The 20,846-nt window shown below is 42.2% G+C and overlaps 1 protein-coding gene across 5 annotated transcripts in view; it reads right to left on the bottom strand.

Annotated features, from left to right (window-relative positions):
• Positions 1 to 20,846, bottom strand: part of LOC138295415 (DNA ligase 1-like) — a 104,824-nt gene that overhangs the window by 73,856 nt on the left and 10,122 nt on the right. The gene's annotated exons all lie outside the window — the stretch shown is intronic.

Below are 20,846 nucleotides of genomic sequence, written 5' to 3'. Positions count from 1 at the left end.
ATTGGAATACACGTTGCTGGGAATACTTTGGCTGATGAAGCCGCAAAGTCGGCAGTGGCAGTTGCCACTGTAGCCGCAGTGACTCGTTCGAGTTTCAAACCAGACAAAGAGATTCCGGCTGCCATAAAAGCTACGGTTGATGGCACGCCTTATCCTAAAGGATTTCCTAATAAATACCAATACTTTATGGGAAGTATGCTGAACACTGAGGTTAAAATTCCAGGTGTACGCGAGCTCCCCAATAAACTTGTAAGACCACAATTGATAAATGCAGCACATGAGGGAGTGGCATCTGCACATGCTTTTCGTGGCCGCCACAATTTCGCTATTACAGGCCCGTTACTGGTGGCCTGGTCTCTATAAAGAGACAAAGCAGTATGTCCTTTGTTGTGACATCTGTCAACAAATTAAAGTTTCAGCTGCCAGGCGCCCGCCGCAGACACCTCTCTTAATATCTAACAGACCTTTACAATGTGTGTACTTGGATCATTGCGGTCCGCTAACACCGGATAGGGCATATAAATATATACTAGTCGCTGTTGATTCTTGCTCCAGATTTGTGTGGGTGTGGCCACAGCACTCGGCTGACGCTTGAACTGTTATTAAAGATTTGCGTGTCTTTGTCGGTACATATGCAGTTGCGGCATTCCATTCGGACCAGGGCCCTGCTTTGCCTCAAGGGCATTCAGGGACACCATGGCTTCGTTGGGGGTCCAGCTCCAGTTCTTGTCTCCATTTCATCCCGAGGGAAATTCTGTTGTGGAGCGATTAAACCGTGATTTAAAGCAATCCTTAACAGCTAGAGTCTTAGGTACGGGTCGTAGTTGGCTAACCCACCTGTATGGAGTTCAGAGAGCACTAAATAACTTGCCTAGAAGGTCCCTGGGGGGTCATACTTCATATGAGTGCCTGTTCGGAACACGAATGTTTGTTCCGGATCTTGATGGTCCTGGTGTGGAGGCGGCGGAAACGCCCTTTGACATAAATGATCGTGTCACTGTTTTGCAGGAATTACAACAGTTCCGTGAAGATAACTCTTCTAAAAGTGCTGCCTCCACAGGAATTAAGGATGTGCCAGTAACACCTACCGGTTGGATTCCCAGAGTTGGGGATCTTGTGCGTGAAAAGGTCGCAGTAAAAAAATAATTTGGCCCTTCCTATCGAGCACCAGTCCCTGTGTTGGGGATACATGGAACGAGAACTGTTATTTTACCACCGTTGCCAGGTGCCAAAGAAAATCGCTTTGTTTCCATCGACAATGTTAAGTTACAACATGTGGCCGATTCTGCACAGCAGACCACGAGGAACGTCCAGTAGTTCCCGAATCCCTCTCACTACTGGGGAAGATGTTCTGCTTCAAGTTATCTATACCAACACTGTTGCCTCTCCGAGCTTGGGGAGGGTGGATGATGATCTTGCATTAGTTCCAATGACAACAAATAACTTAGAAACATTTGATCGAGTCACTATGACTACTGACGTTGCGGATGGTGCTATCTACAGTGTACTACCGTGAGAAACACCAACCCCTCCATTTAATACGGCGACACCTTTTGCACGAACTGCCTCTGGGTACTTTGCCAACAACAACGATGGTCTATCGGACTCGTTTGCCTCTTCAACTACTGACCCAGGTCCAAGTAAGCTGATGTCTTGGCTTAAAGATACGTATTTTGTTTTTCCTTGGAACTATCTGTGGCTCTTATTGACTATGTCAGCATTTTTTCTCTGGATAGGGTTTGTCATTACCCTTTTTCTGTTGATACATGGTAATTTTCTTCCTGAGAGATCAGCGGTTGAACAGGTGGAGGAGGTGTTGAAGCCACATTTTTCATCACATAAGGTTCGAAGGGACTTGTCCTTTGTGAACATTTCTGCGGTGCCAATTCCGGATGGGATTGTGTGGGATAAAGTAATGTTTAATATATACGGTCCCACGGAGATAATTCAAATACAGTCTTTCCTAAAGTTATCTATGAATGATATCGTAATACCAGGCATTGTATCTGATGATTGGGATGTGAAGACAGTTGATTCCATGATGACTGAATTACAATATTATACTGTCTATGAAAATTAAGATGTTTACCGGTTTAAAGACAATTATGGTGACATGTTTTGTTATAATTATTATGGGCACCATTTTATAAATAAAGCAAGTAGTCCAAAAACGATATTTGACTATACGCAATGGGAGCATTGCCCAACTCCCCCGCAAGGGAGTTCCAAAACTTATTCTGACAAATTTACGTATTTTTCTGGGCATCATCAAATGAATGGTAAGTCATATTATTTTAAGTTAACTCCGTCTAAAGATAAGCAAATGTTGTTGACTAATACAAAATTCATATACTCGGATTCTTTTGTTTCCTGACTGTCGATAGAAGGTTATGAATATTGGTCAAATAATGTTGATTTGAAAAGTGTTTGGGGAACAAAACATTGGCAGACAAAGGGTAGAGAAACATTGTTTAGAGCATGTCTCATTCCTGTCCAAATGATTTTTTAAATTGAAACAGTACAACAGACTAGCTGTTTGGGCTTAGCAACGATTAGAGAATTGAACATGCCTAGTATACCTGTCCCTGCAAAGATTAATAACTGGCAGAAATACATAAATGCCACTTTTAGTGAACTTACGGACTGGGTCCAGAATGGTACATTTAACACTTCATTGACACTTCGGGCGGGTGGTTACTGTGGCCTATAGACACCAATGGATGTCATCAATGTTTTGTCACCTCCTAGGGGGGCTTCAGGACGAGTCGGGTAGACCCTCGCTATATATCACCAGAATATGCTGAAATTATTACTACATATAGTGTGGGAAAATTGTGCCAACAGTGGTTAAAATCATCCTCACTAGATGCAGTCAAGACACATCTCACTCTCCTGTCTAATCACACTGACTTGCAAGATTTTTTGTCAGGCCCGAAGACACCACATAGGAAGCGCTTCTTGTACGAAGTGTACAATGAAATATGGAAACTTTCCCAATAGGAGGCTGCAGCCCTGTTAAGGCAAATAGATCAGGAAAATTTGAAGAAAGCATTAGCTGTTGTGGATAATGGAATTCACACCTTGTCTGACCGAATATATACGATTAACAACATTGTTTCTTCTGCTATAGACATTATACGATCTGATATGTCTTCTTTATATCATGGACAAAGTCAGACCCGGTCCATTATGCAGTTGGGTTGGACACTTCAGACATTGAAGGCGGGTCGCGTTCCGTGGCAGCACATCAGTGCCAGGGAGATATTTTTTTCCTTTAATTTAACGCGACAACAACAACTAATGGCTAAGAAGGAGGCGACTTATGTCATGCTTAACATTGAAAAATTAGAAAGATTGCCTTTCACCGTGGACGAGATTCCCTCAGCAGAGGGGTTGATACACGGGTTATTAATCTGCCTATTTCTACATTACAATGCACTTCTTGTTTGAAACATGTTCCGGTAGGCAGATATGAAAAGTTGGGAGATGGTTACATCCATGAGGTGTGGGAGCTTCCCTTCTTGTACAAATGCCTCAATGGCATGAAAGAGGTCTTTCTCAGCAGCAGTGAATGTGAGACTTCAGTCAGCCATTCGATGATTTGTAAGCAGCTGTCCTTGCATGGGGCATGTAATGCCTCGGTTGCGAATTTGGCTGTCTGAAGGGAGTTCCAGTCCCCTTGATTAAACACACGTTCCAGGTGCTTTCAAACGGCAGCTACGTCCTCTTCAATAGTGAAGACTGTTGTGGTATGCGGGCCGGAATAGTTTACGTTTTTTTGGTCACCAAGGTTGTTTCTTGCTGCGGGAATGTGTTGTTTCCCCCCACTAAATTAAGGGAGGTAGCGGATATATGGCCTCACATAGTTACTTCCAAGGTGAATTTCGACAAGATAAATAGACTAAAGGCTTTATTGTTTCAAAAGCATGTGGCTCTTACATCTGCATGCGAGACCTACGCACTTCAGGTGGCAAGATCATCAGCAGAAATACAGTCCCTGTTAAATACAAACTTTTCGAGCCACTTTGGTGAACTCGTGGGACGTATATTTAATGCGTCCAGCACAGCTGGATTAGCAAATTTTTTCAAAGCCGTTGGTGTCGTTCACACCTTCTCTTCCATATTTGGTTTAATACCTTCGGCTATTCATTAATTTTTCAGAAGCATTTTTTGTGGGATTTCCGATAACTTTGGCTTTATTAGCCGGCATTTTGCTGTTGCTGTTGTTTTTTCGCAATGGCTGTCCCGCCGCAACAAGGACTAATGTGGGCGCTCCCATCAGCGCAGCTGTGTCGTGATCGCATGATACAGCACTTTGGAGCAACACTCCTGGAACATTTGGAGTGTAACTGGTCTCTGTCATTCAGACCGGTTTTGGATTGTGTGCAGCCCGTGTTTCAGTGACGTTGGTGCTCTTTTGAACATGCACTAGACGTCTGTCTCTCACAGCAACGCCCCCCAGTGGTTGATGCTGATCTGTTGATGTTCCCGATGAGGGCTCATTCCCAGACATGCGCGCTGCGGCTGTGTTTGCTTCGTGAGGCTGATTACGAGATACCCTTCCTGGAGGAAGTTGATATTAACTCGTTCACAGGCTCTGCACGGGATGCCGCCTTGGTTGACACTGGGGCTTTGGAACACACCTGCTCCTTGATAGTCTTTGGCGTGGATTTTCCAGTCTTGTCATCTGCTGAAGTGGAGAACCTCCTGCTTTCCATGACCGACGCTTAAATTGGATCTAGTCTAAATTAACACTGTCACATGAATTTGGCTCATAGCCGCATGCTTATTTCTAAATTGAGGATTAATGTGCTTTGGTGTTCTCTTGACTTGTTGAAATTCTGTAGGGTTTTAATTATTTTTTAGCTTGGGGCATTTTTAGCATTCTTCTCTAATGACTGGAGCTGGTTACCTAGCGCACTGAGCATAGGATCAAGGCAACTATGATGGGACGGGCTAAATATCAGCAAAGAAAAGGACAAGTCCAACTTTGCAATATGTTCCTGGAATATCAATGGGCTACTGGACAAACTGGAGGACAAGTGCCTACTCAACTACCTAACATCAATCCAGATAATAATGCTGCAAGAGACATGGACAGAATCCCCACCTGCAATTACAGGATTTGTGAGCTATCATGTTTCGGCAACAAGGAGGGCTCGCTTTGGGTGCTTGAGTGGTGGACTCATCACATATCTCAGTTCAACAATGAAGGGGCGCCATCACACGTCTGAAGCAACGTGTAGCTATCTGTTGACAGTTCTTCTTACTGTGACCCAAGGCCCCTCCACCCTTCAACTAGCCCTAATGAACATCTACATCCCACCGGGAAAAACTCGCAAACTAGAAGCTGTATGTAAACCGAAAGAGAATACTGAAGAACTAGTCAATAATGCCCCATGCCCCCAATTAATCCCAAGTGGTGATTTCAGCATGAACTTGTTGGGATCTGATCCTTCTGATGAAGCCATTATGGCTCAGAACCTTCTTTGGCAGATACCGGACCAAGCTCTACCTGGGTCTTGAAAGGAGGACAAGCCAGGGAAACAACTCATAAAAGATCTTAAAGCAATGGGACTCTGATCTGCCAACAGCTGCTACTGCATGGAACAACCCCCTCCCCCCCATTCACATTTTTTAACCAAAAAGCATGATCAATAATAGACTTTACAACTTTATCCTTACCCCTGTTCAGCCAAATTTGAAATTTCAGGTAACAAGCAGAGGGGAGAGTGACCACTTACTGCAAGAGCTGCATTTTACTCACCCAATTGAACATCATGAACCTGTAGTGTAGCCATTTTTAATGTAGCTTTCTGCGCGTTTGCTTAAAGTATTAGGCCTCTGTGCACTTTGCCCTAGATGCTTTTTATTTAGCCTCGCACTTATTTTACAATAACCATTTTCACGGTCTTGTTTTATTTTCTTCTATCACACTGTTTAGCTTACTTCAGCACTGAAGTTCTCAAACAATACATTCTTGCTCGCTCTGTGCTTCAGTCAAGGATACAGTCTGGTACATTGCCGATAGACGTGGTAGAAGTTTAGTCTTTAGGGTTCGTAGAAAGTACACATTCATACGTAGGGACATTTTTTAGAACACCGGCGTGTTAGTTATAATAACACTTCCTAGTCCTGGTACACGTAAGAGGGAGATTCAGACCAGGAACTCACAACTAGACGCTGACTGCCCTGTTGCGGATGCTGATCTTGATCACAGGCCTTTGCTCAGGTATGAGGGTCGATGTCCTCCTGGGGGAACCTGAAAGGCAGGCTTAGAGCTTAACATGCTGTGCTCAAAATAGAACTTAGAAGAGAGAACGTAATCTAGTTGCACTATGATAGCGTTATTCTTATGTTTCACTCTCCTCGTTACTATTTCAATCCTACTGTGTTGTATGGTTCTGGTTATTGCGGCTCACGCCTTGTTATCTAAAATGCAGTTGTTTTATTAAATCAATCTTTAAAACTCAAACTGCCTTTGTCATTTATATATGAGACCACATTGTGTATGAGAGAACTGGGTGGGATCTGAGTGACCACGACTTCCCTGGGAAGCACTAAGATGTCATGCGCTAGGCTGCCCAATTGTCTCTTCCCTTTGGGAGAGATGAGGCACTGCTAGTTAGCCGGAGCTCAACCCGGATTTGGGGTGACAAGGGTCCTTCGCCGTGGGTTAGACTTAGTCCCCTACACTGTGAACGATCTTGCCGCCCAAAAATCCAGTAGTCTCATTTAGGATAATGAGAGCCTACGCGACAAACCTACAGACGCGTTGCAGCAAGCCATATATATATCTAATGGGAGGTGAATCAAGTGGTCCTCCAAGACCACTCCTGCGCTGGCAGAGACAGCCAAGCGAATATGGTCCCTTAAATTGAATCTCACAAACCCTGAGCAAGTGCCACAAACAACCTGGGATGAGTTTGTAGTAGAGCTTTTGGCATCCTACCATCAGCAACTCCAAAGAAAAAGAGACACTTAAACGGAACTTAAACTCCGCACTCCGCCGTCTTCAGAAAGAACCTAGGAACAATGCCCTGAGAGCGCTGGTATCTACCTCCAGGCAGGCCTATAGAGGCCACCTTTGGTCACATCAAAGAGACAAGGCAGCATGCACAGTTCTGGAGGCTCATAAACAGCCTAAGCCCTGTAACACACTCCCCCACCATGGTTAATATCTCTGAGCCCACCTGGTATCAGTATCTCTCACACCATTTTGGCTTTTCGACTAAGCACCCTGTAGGTGAGGCAAAAGCATCAACCTGTACCTCCACCGGCTCGCCAAAACAACACCACAGCTGTTTTTCGCTTCCCCCTGAAACAGTGGGGATGAGAATTACTAAGTGCTGGAGCAAGGGAGCATTGCGTCCCAATGGTATCCCTGCCGCCCTGTACAAATATGACCAAGATTTCTGGGCAAAGCATCTTTCGACACTCTATAATTGCATTCTTGTTACCAACATCATCCCGCAAGCATGGAGAGGCTCAACTATCACCCCCATCTATAAAGGGGGTGCGACTAACGATCCAGCAAATTACCGATTAATAGCACTCCTAGATGTCGAATCAAAAATCTTTGCAGGAATTCTCTTAGAAGAGCTTGAAACCTGGGCTAATGCCAACAACCTGATCCCCTCCAACCAAACTGGATTCTCCAAAGGGGTGGGCACCACTGCCAACCTCATGACCTTCCCACTATTATTTGACTAATGTCAACGTGCCAAGAAGCCCCTCTTTCTTTCATTTTTAGACTACAAAGCTGCATTTGATCGAGTAGAAAGAGGGAAACTCTGGTTTAAGCTCGCAAGTTGGGGCATTCCCTTCCAGTTGGCAATACAGACCCTTGAAAACGAATTTAATTAAAGTGTATTGCACTCCAAGATCGCACCGCTGCCTGGAGGAAAGAGCTTGCGTAAGAACAGGTCTCACCATTAGATTGGAGATGATGGTAAGCTTGGACACAATAAGGAAAGTTTCTGGATTTCATGAAAGAGACTAAAAACATTTTGGTGAATTTTTTTTAATTAATAAACACAAAAAAAGTGATGGGTAACATCAACTGGCTAGAAATGTCATCACAAGGGCACAGTCTAAAATCATGGTTATGCCGATAACCAAATGGAAAGCAGAGCACGTATTTAATCGTGTCTGCCCTGAAACAGAACAATAACAAACATCCCCAGCTCCCCCTGGGATTTGACAGATAACTGGTTGGATAGTTCTCAGGGCTTAGGTGTGAATAGACAGTTGGCTTTGCTGTTTCTGCACTTTGTCTATTTGCTTGCGCCTGAGCTACTGGTAAGGCTTGCACCCGCTTGCTGCCAGGGAGAACGTGAGCTGCTGCATTAAAAACCAGTTGAGTTAAGTTTAAATTAGTTTTATAAGTAAGTTAACTAAGTGATAGGGCCGTTTGACAAAGCCAAGCAATTGTTAATTATGTCCCTTGTGAGTGAGGCCTCCTCTGTTTCTCAGACAGATAACCACAATAAAGGGGGTCGAATTTTAATACAAATTCCCTAGAAAGCTTTGCCCCGTGTTTTGATATCTTTGGGGCCCAAGAACCAGTTTTACTGAAAGTAAGCCCCAAGTAAGAACAAGCATTTTCAATGCAACGGGTCTTGCATTTGCTCAAGATAGAGCTATTAGCGTTGTAAAGAAAAAAAAATACTAATAATAAACAGATAAGGTAGTCCAGACCCCAGGCTGAAAACATCGAGCCTCGTATGTTTTTAGTAGTTTACCAGCGCTGTGTAGGTGGGCTAAACACCGGAAAAGGCATGACGTATGCATGCCTTTCACAAATGAAAGCAAGCGGATTTTAAAAGGGAATCCCACAAACCAATTAAAGTGACTGACGTGACATGGGTGTGGTTGGAAGCCAAAAGAGAGATTACAGCATGGGACAGGGCGCTTTGCGCTCGCCCATAAAAAGTGCTAGTGCATAGTAAACAGTTAGAGCCAACTGCATTGCTTGGGATTCAAATACACTTAGGGCCGCATGCCATTATAAATGATTTGGCTACGTTTGTCAACATGTCAATGTTAGCCATAAGTTGCACAAAGGAATGGACTAGCTGATGCAAGGGTTAAGGTGTGCAGGTGATTAGAACAGCAGCATCCGCATATAGCAATGCTGGAATTTGGACGCCGTTTATCATGGGAACATCAGGGGTGCAGGAAATTAGCTGAGGACCAAGCTTGTTTATATACAAAATAAATAGCAATAGGGCAAGCACGAAACCTTGGTGAACCCCAATTTAATTTGATAGTTTGGCCAAATCTAGCCCTGGCCTTTGTGTTCGTGTGCAGAGATGCTAATAAATGGACTAGTGACACCTCCAGCCCCATCGCCTATAGGAGTTGCCACAGCTTAGACCACACTCAAAAGCCATGGACAAGTCCATAAAGGCAAGATATAGCAGTATCTGATTTGCCGTTGTATATTTCCTTAAGATTAGATTCAGGGTCAGGCATTGCTATACAGTACCGATTCTACTGCGGAAACCGTATTGGCAGGCATTTATTTAAGATATTGTTACCCTCAAGCCACTCCAGCATCCAGTTATACTGCACCATACCGAGGATTTGAGTTGGGATGTCAACCATAGAAATGGGGTGATAACAATTAGGCTTGGAACAAGCCCCCTTTTTGAAAATCGAGACAGTAACTGAAGTGACTTAGACTGCTAAAAACACTGGTCAACAGCAGGGCCCAAATATTAAAGTTGAGTTTAATTAAATTAACAGGCACGCCATCCGGGCCGGGTGACTTGCCCTCGCACTCTGTATTACGGCAGCCGTGACTTCCTGTAAAGAGACCAATATGAATGAGGAGGGATCTGTATTGCCAAACATTCTAGAGTTTGGGTCAGTGACTGAGTAGACCTGGGAAAAATATGCCACTCACGCCTCGCTGTTTATATGGCAGCTAATAGCTGATTGGCAGAACACGTGTTTATACAGCTGTCCATTAGATTTACTATATTTCGTTGTCACTGTATATGTTAGTGTGTCCCACTGCTGGGCAGTGACTCCCTTCCGTCTTCTGGATATTTCTATTTTATAATGCTTCCCGAAAATATCCATCACAGAAGAAGCTCTTGGGCTCTTATTTAAGGCTCTGCGCAGTAGGTGGTTGGCTAGTGAGCACTCCTAGTAAAACCACAGTTAGGCCAAATGCATAGATTTTGAAGGTTTAGAGTGGAACTGTTTGATCTTGACCTAAAGGGCCACCCAGGAGCTAACTATCTCCCCATTTTCAGTGTGGTCCACCAGGCAGCCCAAGACTAATTCCAGGTTCGCAGTAACTATTTTCCCCTAAACTTGGGGAGGGTCTGAAAGTTTCCAAAACAGCCTAAGGTTGTCCAAGGATGGTGCTGGATTGCTAAGACTGGCTTCTACTTGGAAGCTCTCCCTATATGGCTCATTAAGGACAGTCTCAATAGGTTATGGTCACCAAAGTTTGTGCTAATAATAGTGCCATGTAACAGAAAGTTACTTACATTACGAGACACAACAGTATAGTCAATAACCGAAGATCTATTCCTGCCCCTCAATATGGGAAGCCCCGTAGCACCAGTACCAGCCACCTCTAACACATTTGACAGATCAGAAGAGGCAAATAAAACCTTCAACTCCTTGTGTCTCTGATCGGAGCCCCCAGCAGCATCTGTCTCTTTCCAACAACCTGGATTAAGCAATCAAGCATTAAAGTCCCCTGTCAAGCATAAGTATGCTTTCTGTCCCAGTTTGATTTCCTATCCACAATAGAGTCAATATAATCAAATACACCAGGGAATCTACTGTTGGGCACATTAACAAAGTTGTTGTTATGATAATTAATAAGATATAGGGTCAAAACACTCTTTAAAAAAACTGCTTGAAGGTCACTGTCTTGGGTATTTAAAGCTTCTGCGTGGCCGCCAAGTCGCAGGTTAACGCATATCATTAACCCCCCTAATGGTCAGCCAAAGCGAGATGGAGCGGCCAGTAAACTAAAACACAGGAATCATTCAAACACAATGGGGTTAATGTCTCAGGTTTCCTACATTAGCAAAATGTCATAAGGTATTATAAATGATTGCCAATCCGGGAGGGTTATCTTAAAGCAAAGGCCTGCAATGTTCCAGTCTAATGTTCTCATGCAGGGGAATTTAGCGTGTGGGGCTGGAGTAGGTGAGCTTTGGACGGGGGAAAGGACTACAGTTATGGGGTCAGTTGAAAAATGTGCCCTGAACATGAAGATACTAAGGTTACAGCTTGGCACTCAGGCTCAGCCAGAGTTGCAGGATCATAAGAGAACATTCCACAGGCAGGTAAAGTTACAACTGAGCATTCAGGGACAACCACGCCCCCTGTTAGTGAAACTTGTTCCACTATCAGCCTGGAAGCTCCCCGTCAGTCGTTTTCAGTGAGGTCTGATAAAACTGAATACCTATTATTGCTTTTAAAACCCTGCAATAACTGAGGTTGACAGGCATATGGCAATGGGCCCGATACCCGCCCGGGCAGCTTGTAATAGTACCCCAGAGGTGGTGTAACAATGCTGGTTTTGATTGGCGACCCTACTGAGCTTATGCCTTATAGTTTTCCAACACTAGAAGGATGTCTAAAACGAACTACGATGTACTCTCCAGCAATGTCTTTTGTTGAAGGGCTGATCCATCCAACTCTCTGCATCATTAAATCCTCATTTCCCTCTGCAATACTGAAGTTTCTATGTGGCCGAGTCAGCGAATGACCTTGTTGCGGGCCTGTTTTCAAGACCCCGCTTGACCGTGCTGTAAAGGTGGCACTTTTGCCAGAGTTAACACATACGGGCAAGCCTCCAGGGGTAGGGTAAGAGTAAGGGTTCTAGGATTAAATTCCAAGGCTCTGTTTTGACTCTTTGCCACCGCCGTACAGCCCTCCCTACCGGCTATGCTGCTGGATACAGAATTGATGGATGGGCCAGTGCCGGAGGCCCCTAAAGCCCCTGCGCCGTGTTTCATGGAAGAGGTACCAGAAGCACCATGAGTAGATTTATCCTGTGAGGCAGGCTTTGAGGTGCCTCGTTCCGAAGTGGAGACGCAACCAGGTGGGATTTCCCTGCTATGCTGTCTGGGGTCTATGGCAACAAGCACGCTCAACAAATCCCTCTGTGGGGTTAGTCTGGCTGCCAGCCGTGATGTGGGACTCAACCAGGTTTGCTAAATGAGCTCCTGAGGCAGTCGACGGTTCTTTTAATGGGCTCAATTTCTCCTCTAAAACTGCAGAAAATGTATTATGTATATCCTCAATACCTGCAATTCCTGCAAGTGTTGAACCCGTCCCATTACCAATCGGTATTTGGCTTGTTTGCAGCTTCATTCTTGAAGCACAATTACTAATCCTGCATTTAACAACTGGTTTAGGGAATGAATTAGCACTGATGGTACTCAAAGGAGGGGCTGTAGCAGGGTTCTGAACAATTGCTCGACAGGGGTAGATACCCCCGAACAACCAATCGGCTTGGGGGTTCTCCTGCAGGTGTTTCATTTCCAACGACTATCTCTCCCGAGCCACCCCGTTGCCCCAAAGATATACTCAGTTAGGGCTATTTCATTGGTAACAACCCCTATGGCTCTCTTTAGCATGGTGTCAATGCTTGTAGTTATGTGAAGACGTATAGAGAACCCGGGTCACTTTGCGCTTGCCCATGGTGATTCAAGAAAGTGAAGGGAATGCTCACCTGCAGTAGTCAATGGTTGTGAGCATAGCAAAGGCCCAAGTTAGAGGGATGGCCCAGCCCAGCCCCAGCTGGCCACGGACTGGCGCAGACGGGCCAGCTCTTGGCCCACTCTTCATTCAGGCAGATGCTCAGGTGAGTCATGCGAGTGTCCCAAGCCGTGGGTTTCAGGGCTGTGCTACGCAGCATGATTGAAGTCCGCTTCATGGTGCTGAAAGCGCCACCTGGAGCATGGTGATGCGGGACTTGGAGTCCCCAGACAAATCGCTTAGCATCCCCCTACCTCTACCGACATACCAAAACCTACCAGTAGTGTCCAAACCTGTTTTTCTGCAACAACAAACCTCATTGGCCCACTACTGGAAACTCCAACTCAGACCAGTAATCTTATCACAGAAAACTGTACCACTGGACAGATTATTTGTCCATCTGCCAGCACATGCACACCTACAGGATCACTGAGTAGTAGTCCCTTAACATCAGATCTGAATCACAGGCAACTAACTTCTGTTCCGACAGCAACCCAAAAACCTGCTTTTAATAACGTGGCCACAAATTGAAAACAAACAAGCAAACCTTAACCAAACCAGCCTTACAAATTTCAAATATGGGAAGACTAGATTACAGTAGACAGTCAGCATTTACTAATTGGAAACCTAGTGACAGATGCAACTACTTCCACTTGAGCGCTGTTCAACGGCATCTCTATCTCTGGGCAATCTATAACTCAGCAAGCCATCTACCCATCAGAAAGTATACATGATTCATATAGGGACTTAATCAATATAGGTGATATATGTGCAAACTACATTTGGAAAGAACTCACAAATCCCACCATTTCATCTCCTCTGATATCTTCAAACTACAATAACGATTACTGAATAAGGATGTACTGAACACCACATCTGCTACAATATCTGTCTCCTCTCCAGGATATGTGCAAGGATACAGTGAAGAAACAATGCATTAAAATGGATCGAACATTTCTAGCATAAGCAAAACCGACTTCAATCCTCTGTGGTTGCAAAACAAATTAATTCTGGTAGCGAGAATTATGAGTAAAGATGACAGCAATTGCAAGAATCCCTAATTGCAGCCATCTATATATATATACAGGGAGTGCAGAATTATTAGGCAAGTTGTATTTTTGAGGATTAATTTTATTATTGAACAACAACCATGTTCTCAATTAACCCAAAAAACTCATTAATATCAAAGCTGAATATTTTTGGAAGTAGTTTTTAGTTTGTTTTTAGTTTTAGCTATGTTAGGGGGATATCTGTGTGTGCAGGTGACTATTACTGTGCATAATTATTAGGCAACTTAACAAAAAACAAATATATACCCATTTCAATTATTTATTATTACCAGTGAAACCAATATAACATCTCAACATTCACAAATATACATTTCTGACATTCAAAAACAAAACAAAAACAAATCAGTGACCAATATAGCCACCTTTCTTTGCAAGGACACTCAAAAGCCTGCCATCCATGGATTCTGTCAGTGTTTTGATCTGTTCACCATCAACATTGCCTGCAGCAGCAACCACAGCCTCCCAGACACTGTTCAGAGAGGTGTACTGTTTTCCCTCCTTGTAAATCTCACATTTGATGATGGACCACAGGTTCTCAATGGGGTTCAGATCAGGTGAACAAGGAGGCCATGTCATTAGATTTCCTTCTTTTATACCCTTTCTTGCCAGCCACGCTGTGGAGTACTTGGACGCGTGTGATGGAGCATTGTCCTGCATGAAAACCATGTTTTTCTTGAAGGATGCAGACTTCTTCCTGTACCACTGCTTGAAGAAGGTGTCTTCCAGGAACTGGCAGTAGGACTGGGAGTTGAGCTTGACTCCATCCTCAACCCGAAAAGGCCCCACAAGCTCATCTTTGATGATACCAGCCCAAACCAGTACTCCACCTCCACCTTGCTGGCGTCTGAGTCGGACTGGAGCTCTCTGCCCTTTACCAATCCAGCCACGGGCCCATCCATCTGGCCCATCAAGACTCACTCTCATTTCATCAGTCCATAAAACCTTAGAAAAATCAGTCTTGAGATATTTCTTGGCCCAGTCTTGACGTTTCAGCTTGTGTGTCTTGTTCAGTGGTGGTCGTCTTTCAGCCTTTCTTACCTTGGCCATGTCTCTGAGTATTGCACACCTTGTGCTTTTGGGCACTCCAGTGATGTTGCAGCTCTGAAATATGGCCAAACTGGTGGCAAGTGGCATCGTGGCAGCTGCACGCTTGACTTTTCTCAGTTCATGGGCAGTTATTTTGCGCCTTGGTTTTTCCACACGCTTCTTGCGACCCTGTTGACTATTTTGAATGAAACGCTTGATTGTTCGATGATCACGCTTCAGAAGCTTTGCAATTTTAAGAGTGCTGCATCCCTCTGCAAGATATCTCACTATTTTTTAGTTTTCTGAGACTGTCAAGTCCTTCTTTTGACCCATTTTGCCAAAGGAAAGGAAGTTGCCTAATAATTATGCACACCTGATATAGGGTGTTGATGTCATTAGACCACACCCCTTCTCATTACAGAGATGCACATCACCTAATATGCTTAATTGGTAGTAGGCTTTCGAGCCTATACAGCTTGGAGTAAGACAACATGCATAAAGAGGATGATGTGGTTAAAATACTCATTTGCCTAATAATTCTGCACTCCCTGTATATATATATATATATATATAATAATAATGTATTTAATCAAGATGAAGATAATATGTGGGGAAACTCTTGGCAATTGCATAATTTTGTGTATATGCAACCTAAGCTACCAAAAGATGTATAAAATAAAAAAGTAATATGCATTTATATATATATAAACATATTTGCTTTTTCGTACCACTCGGATTGACCTACGTTATCTACCACTGGTGACAAAGGTCTTAACGCGGCTCCTGAATATACTTTCAGAGATTAATGTACGTTTTTATTGTGAAAACTGTTCAATATTTTGTGTTGTATGTTTCAAGGTGCTGTTCTGGGTTTCAAACTATATACGAATTGTTTAAAAAGTCATATATGCTGTTTTTTCACTTTGTTATCCCATTGTGTTTTAAAACAATTTAGACTGCATTTCATTACACCATCCATTAGACTCCTCCATATTTGTTTAATTCAATGCCCTTTTCCATCCTCCTGAATAATCCTTTTGAAGATATATTTGCAGAGGCAAACAATGTAATATTCTATTTTAAAATATTGCCATGCTCACAGATGTTGAAAATTGAGTAGCAGTGGACTATGAACATTGGCGTAGGCCCGCTGCTGTCAACACTGAAATACCTATTATACAACCTAACTCTCTCCTCTCGTCTGATACACCAAGATATGTGGATTGCTCAAGGGAAAGGGAGTGCCATAGATTGTGGATGGCTCGTGGCTCAGAACGCCTGAGTTGTGGAAGAAGCGAGGAAGGAATTCTCCGCAGCTCATGTGTCCCTATCGAATTTGTCAAACAAAGAAAAACAGTTTGTCAGATCCAGTGGAGAATCCGGGATTGACTGCTGCCATTTTTCACATCACTTTTTGACCATGTTTTAGAATTAACTGCTTTGACATCCACCACAAGAGCTGTGAAGATGCTTTGTAGAGGCAGGGGAAAAAGTCAGACATCCCCCCATCATGGCCCCCTCTCTTCCCTGTTATAGTCCTTAAACGCGTACAGTGTTAGAGCAGCCTTTCCTGGCAGCTGTGTTTGGCTAAGGTGTTCTATTTTTCTACATAATACCATTTTGGAACGTGGTGAGGGAATGACTCACGAGAGACGAAACCTCAAGTGAGTCATAATCCCCCAGTCCCACCCTCAACAATGGTAATAATAGAGAATCACACTTTGCACACATGCATGTTTTGTTTATGCTGTGCTGTTTTTGATGTGTCTTCATGATAAACAAACAACCGAAGCACAAGGGTACAACTATGCGACAAGCTATACCCACGAAAACTAGGCCTTCTGGGTATGGCCTAGTTGTTTTCCATTGTAAAAAGATTATAGAATGGAATTTGTGAGGTATAGAGCAGTATCTTCTTTAGCAAGTTAAGCAGTAACATGGAATTTGGTCTTTGCACTGTGTGACTGTGCAGGTATCATAAATATTTTGTTACTAATTTGTTTTAATGGCCACATTTATTTTTGCTGGGATAGCAAACCTAGAAATCATGTTATTTGTAGATGCTTTTATTGAACACAACACAGTTGTATAGAAATCTACATGTCACAGAGAACCGTGAAATACGGAAAATATTTCAGGGTTTCATGAGAAATATACATTTCATCACCATAATGACAGCCTCCACATCATGCAGCAGAATTTTCCCATTGTCAGGTCTATTAGGATTATGCAACATGGAAGAGCAAAATGTGGGACTAATGTATCCAAATTATATGGGAAAATATGTAAAGTATAGAAAACAGACTATGGCAATGTTGTTTTCATTCATCGGAGCTACAAATACATTTTTTGTAAAATGTGAAAATTATGTGGCAAAGTTGATAAATCTATTAACTGTACATCACACGCTACAGTTGCAGAATCACATAAATTGCCTAGCCTTCCCAAAATGTAATTGCTTCAACAAAAATGTATTTTAAAAACAGGTAAATAAAATCCTTGCTAATTCCTGTCCGTAACCATTGTTAGCTGCATTTTGAAGAATGCAGCACTTTGAAACTAACTACCCCAAAATACAAATATAATATTATAATACAAGACAGTAACATGTGAAATATGTTGCTATATTGCCAATTTGGTGTTCTGGTGATTTTACAAACTACTGAACCTGTGCCTTATGATTTATGGTTTCACCTGAACCTCACAATAGCAATATAGGACCAAATTACACAGTTACTCTCTACGTATGAATAGGTTCATATTCACACATATAAAATAAAATTATCATTTTCACATAACATACATGTATCTGGGGGTGTTCCTAAGCACAACTTCACACGCTGTGCTAACAAATAACATTTTTACAGTGAATATTTTAGAAACCAGTACTAGATAAATGTTTTTACCTCTGTATTAAAAGACAATTGCATTATAAAGCATATTTCTCTAAACGTAAATCCCATCAACTGAGTAAAACTTTTCAAAATAACAGGAGTTAAGGAAACTTTACTCAGAGCATGAGACAGGAATTGTTGCATTAGGTAGTCCTACTGAGCAGCCTCCTATTAGTTGTGTTGGTTTCATGAACTGGGTGTTGTCATGTGTTTGTATCTCAAATATTTATATCCAATATTTTAATGCAGGAAGAAACAACGTCCCTTGCAGAGATGTCCAGTGCATTTCAGGAGTCCGAGCAAGGCTGCCTTATAAAACTTATTAAGGATCCCAAAAATCCTCTTCAATTCAACAATATCTTGAAAGATGCTGGTTAATTGTATACATTAATTGCAAAAGCACCAATGACAAGTGATCCTGTAGTATTTGTACTAAATCGAGATTTTTTCTATGGTATTCAATAATCAGGAACTGGCAACCAGCAAAGACACAGGCAAAAGACAGGATTCAAAGTACAGAGGTCTGGATAAAGAGAAAGTGTCTGCTTGCAGAGGTATCTTTGTATTTATTTTAGTATGGAACAAGTTATTTAGCCTTCTTGTATCTCTTCACTTTTTGGTAATAGAAAGTGGTAAAAGCATTGCCAAATGCAAAGTCCTATGTGTGCTTCACCAAAGCCAGCACCTCTGTTGAAGGGAAATCAAATGTTTACTTTTGTAGTAATATTTTGGGGAGGTGGGGTGCAGGTGATAGGTGGAACTGGGAAGACGCTCACCGAAGGTGTGCTCATGACTGACAGACAGAAATCCTTAGACCTGAATGTTCACACCTGTTAATATACATTTTTAATATATTGACTTTTATATCTTATTTTACTGAATTTGTTTGGGCTCTCTGCAAGGAGTGTCCTTAGAAGAAATAGTGGCCAACAGATCTTTAACAAGAGCAGTAATGCAAGAAGAAAATTGTCATTTACTAAAACTTTATAAGCGTTGCTGATTTACGGAGTGATATCTCTACACATTATGATGTATCAGCTGGAGGTGCACTTGTTAGTTTTAGATCGCATTTTTGTAATCTATTCTGACAATTTGATAGACTATTACTCCATTCAATGTGTGATGTAGACAAATGCATGCTAATAATTTTGTTTACAATTGTCACATTCTAGTTTCTAACAATTTGCAGATTTTTTATATCATTAAAATGTCATATATCACACACTTTTGTGTCCAACACAAAATGTTTTAAACAAATTGGAAAGGCAATGCCTCAAACTCGTACATATGTGTTCAGCATACTGTTTTTTAAATGTATTACATTTATAGACTCTAGTGGCCAATCAATGCCAGCGGTCTTCAGGTGGTGCTAAGACATAATACTGTTTTTGTCTGTTACATCTAATTACATTTCTAGCATTCCATAAATGTGAAGGACCAATATTACAAAAAGAGCAATGGCTCCTTGTATTTATCACATTCAAATACAAATACGTGTTTACAGCAATTAAACGAAATTCAGCATAGTAACTGAAGGATTATTGACAAATTAAGGTGTAAAAAAAAGCTTTTAACCAATACTCAAATCCAGCAGAATCATTGGTTCAATGGAAAGTGACGTAGGTGTATGAGTCATTTGGCAAGGGTCCACGGTTGGTCTTTAGATATTAGTTTTTTTCCCCTTAATTAGGCTAAGATTTATTTAGGTGGATCCATTCGGAAATCACCGACTGGCAGCGCAGGAGACATTTTTGGCATGAGTTGACATGAACACGCAGAGGGGCGAAGGGCATGGTTTGTTGTGAAGAAAAATCTTAGTTTATGGAGTGAGTTATAAAGGAAGAGTCTGGGAGAAGCAGAACTGTGTGGGGCTGGGCCAAAGCAATTGAGGGGTATTTCTCATTGTTCTTAGAGCATGAAAAATATGTGTGAGTTTGTGGCATGATAATGAAATTCTGCATGGTAACAGAAAAAGGCCTAACACAAAATGAATGAGTTAAAATAACTTATAGCCACTACATAAAACCAAGAGAGTGGCTCCTGTTGTGTGAAGTGATATAGAACTTGCATACTCTTTAACCAAGGTTCAAGCCCCACCTATAAATATTCAATTTTTTATTATTATTAGTTGAGATAAATAAAAGTGGGTGAATGTGAAAATGAAGCACTGGCACTGCCTGGGACATTTTTTGGCTTGATAAGGCATACACACGCTTGTCAGAAATCTGTGACTTGCAGTTACACTCTGTAGCACATGTCACCTACCAGTCTCCTTCCCCTCTCATCAGTGACCCTGACTCCTGGAGAAAAGTCAGCAAATGCTGTGCTGCAATCATCTTACTTGCACCACGGGGAAGAAAAACAAAGGCGGAAACACAGACGCGTAGGTATAGATATAGAGCAATGCTGTAAAAGCACACACACACACACACACACACACATACCAGTCTAAGTATAAATAATATACACCTGTAAAATACTATAGCATTCAATATATACTGCCCATGAGGCTGTAAATAAAGGTGAGGGATTTAGGTTTCTGACAATGGCCCTCCATGCTAAACTTACCCCCCTTTCCTCTGCAGAAGTTATCTTTACAATCAGTTTGTGTATGTAGAACTAAAAAGTTGCCTACATCCATACTTGCTATGGCTGATGTCTGTTACTTTAAATAAAATTAATATTTAAACATATTTTATATGTGAATAATATTTAAAATAACAATATACCACAGTCATAAACATATATGTGAGCTTAGCAAAACAACAGAACACTTGAAAGAGAAACGTCTGACCGCGCAATCAAGTAAAACACCCTTGTGGTAAGACATGCTTAACTGTGAGGCGTGTACCGCTGCGGAGGGCAATACTGTTTTTAAGGATGGCTGATGATGGTCTTCTTTCAATCCTCATGGCTTCCCTCACATGACTAGATTTAAACAGTGTGTGGACATTGCAAGAAGACAGCACTACCCATCATTTTGATGTAGTCAAACACTCAAGTCTTGATGTAAAGACCAGTAAATAATGCATGTCACTGACTATCAAAATCTGCATCTGACCCAACCAATTCTATGGAAAACTTCTCCCTTTTTCTCTGGATTGTGCCACATGCCATG

This window comes from Pleurodeles waltl, chromosome 5 (assembly GCF_031143425.1).
Source record: "Pleurodeles waltl isolate 20211129_DDA chromosome 5, aPleWal1.hap1.20221129, whole genome shotgun sequence".
NCBI lineage: Eukaryota > Metazoa > Chordata > Amphibia > Caudata > Salamandridae > Pleurodeles > Pleurodeles waltl.
This window is presented reverse-complemented; position numbering and strand designations above follow the sequence as displayed.